The sequence below is a fragment of the Pinus tabuliformis genome, chromosome 5_1 (genome assembly GCF_031772625.1).
Source record: "Pinus tabuliformis cultivar Carrire ecotype Pingquan chromosome 5_1, CPIR1, whole genome shotgun sequence".
Lineage (NCBI taxonomy): Eukaryota > Viridiplantae > Streptophyta > Pinopsida > Pinales > Pinaceae > Pinus > Pinus tabuliformis.
The window spans coordinates 512,687,044-512,689,126 of NC_142305.1; the positions used below are offsets into that span (position 1 = coordinate 512,687,044).

The following is a 2,083-nucleotide window of genomic DNA, read 5'->3' on the forward strand; positions in this document are numbered from 1 at the left end:
TGCAAGCACAACTAAACTGTTTAATATAGTGGTGGCATCGTCCATATGTCTGCACTGACGTTGCAAGCAAAATTAAACTATTTAATATAGCCCCGGGTCCTGCCATTTTCCATACGTCTCTCCTAAATTTCCCATATGTCTGCAGTGACGTGGCAAGCAAAACTAAACTGTTTAAAATAGTGGTGGCATCGTCCATATGTCTGCACTGACGTTGCAAGCAAAATTAAACTGTTTAATATAGCCCTGGGTCCTGCCATTTTCCATACGTCTCTCCTAAATTGCCAACATGCTACTGCAAAGTCAACAAATGAATGAAAAATCCACCCTAAATTGTCTGTAGTCTTTTACCAAGTCCTCGGAACAACAAAAACGTGGTGGGTCATATATTTGTTTAAACTTTAGTTTTGGCTGCCTCCCCAAATTATTCATTACGACGCAAGCGCGCTCATACATTTGTTTTATAACTATAAATTCTCTGCTTCATCGTTACAGAACCCACCCTTCAAATATTGGCATTTGCTTGTTGGAATATAGAGACATTCATGGAGTCGCAAGAGCAGAGCCAAAAGCCTCCTGTCGCAATATTCCCTAGGTTTGGGTCAGGCCATCACATCCCACTTCTCGAGCTTGCAAAACGGTTGACTGTGTACCATGGCTTTTCTGTCACCTTCTTCACCGCCAAATGGATGGACGGCTCTCCTCACCACACCCTGCCGTCTTTGTCAGGGGACATGATCCGCTTCATAGAGCTCCTTGATGTTCAGATCGAAGGGGATCATGCCGAGATGAACATTTTTGTACGCATGCCCTTACTATTGGAGAAAGCTAAAATATTAGTGCAAGATGCTCTCACATCCTTTTCGTTTCCTATCTGCGCTTTCATAATCGATTTTTTCGGTACACCCATGTTGGATGTCGCCTCCAAACTGGAAATACCTTGCTACATATTCTCCACTTCTGGGGCTTCTCTCCTCTGCATCATGCTCTACCTTCCAACACTTGTCCACAACATTGAAATTTCCTTCAAAGATGTGGATTTCCCGATCGAAGTGCCGGGCCTTCCGCCGATTCCCGGAATAGATTTGCCAGACCCTCTTCTAGACAGATCTGATATTTCATTCAACTGGTTCATTCAACATTCCCTTCGGCTTCAGGAAGCTCGTGGAATTCTGATAAATACATGCCAAGAAATGGAACCAGAACAAATAAAAGCTCTCAAGGAAGGAAAGGTTCTGAGCGCTGTTGAAATGACCCCTTCCATTTATCCCGTTGGGCCGCTAATAGCTTCACCTCTGTCGGAATCTGAAGAGAAGTTTGAGAAGGAGGGCTGCCTCAAATGGCTGGACCGCCAGCCCGCCTCGTCAGTTCTGTTTGTTTCTTTCGGGAGCCACGGCACCCTGTCGGAGAATCAGATTCGGGAACTAGCTTTGGGGCTAGAAGCAAGCGGGCAGCGGTTCCTTTGGGTGTTGCGTAAGGAGCCTCCTCCTCCAACTGAATCCACGATGACTGCCGAAGCAGACATGAGGGAGGTTCTACCTGAGGGTTTCGAGACTCGAACCCAGGACCGTGGATTTGTGGTGGATTCATGGGCGCCTCAGATTGGTGTCCTCTCTCATCCATCCACAGGCGGTTTCCTTTCTCATTGCGGTTGGAATTCAACGATCGAAAGAATCTTACATGGAGTGCTGATGATCGCTTGGCCTCTCTTTGTTGAACAGAGAATGAATGCCTTCCTTCTCGTGAAGGAGATGAAGGTGGTAATTGAAGCATAGAAGGGAGCAGATGGATTGGGGAAGAGAGAGGAAGTGGAAAGAGCGGCGAGGGAATTAATGGAAGGAGAGGGAGGAATGGAAATGAAGAAGGGGATGGCAAAATTGATGGGGAAGGCCCGGTTTTCAATGGCGGAGGGAGGGAGTTCATACAACGCGCTGGCCAACGCGGCTTCTGTTTGGAAGGAAATGCATGCCATTAAAACACCACCTGCTACTTGAAACTTGAAAGGTCTCGCTTGATACGTCACATCTGGATGTTAAGACGGCTGGCGGTTCGTATGGACCGTCGCGCCTAGCATTGCTCAATTCAA

The 2,083-nt window shown here is 46.9% G+C and overlaps 1 pseudogene; it reads left to right on the forward strand.

Moving 5' to 3' along the window:
• The first annotated feature begins 542 nt into the window (after nucleotides 1-542).
• LOC149165755 (UDP-glycosyltransferase 72B1 pseudogene) lies at nucleotides 543-1,772 on the forward strand (annotated as a pseudogene).
• The last annotated feature ends 311 nt before the right edge of the window (nucleotides 1,773-2,083 follow it).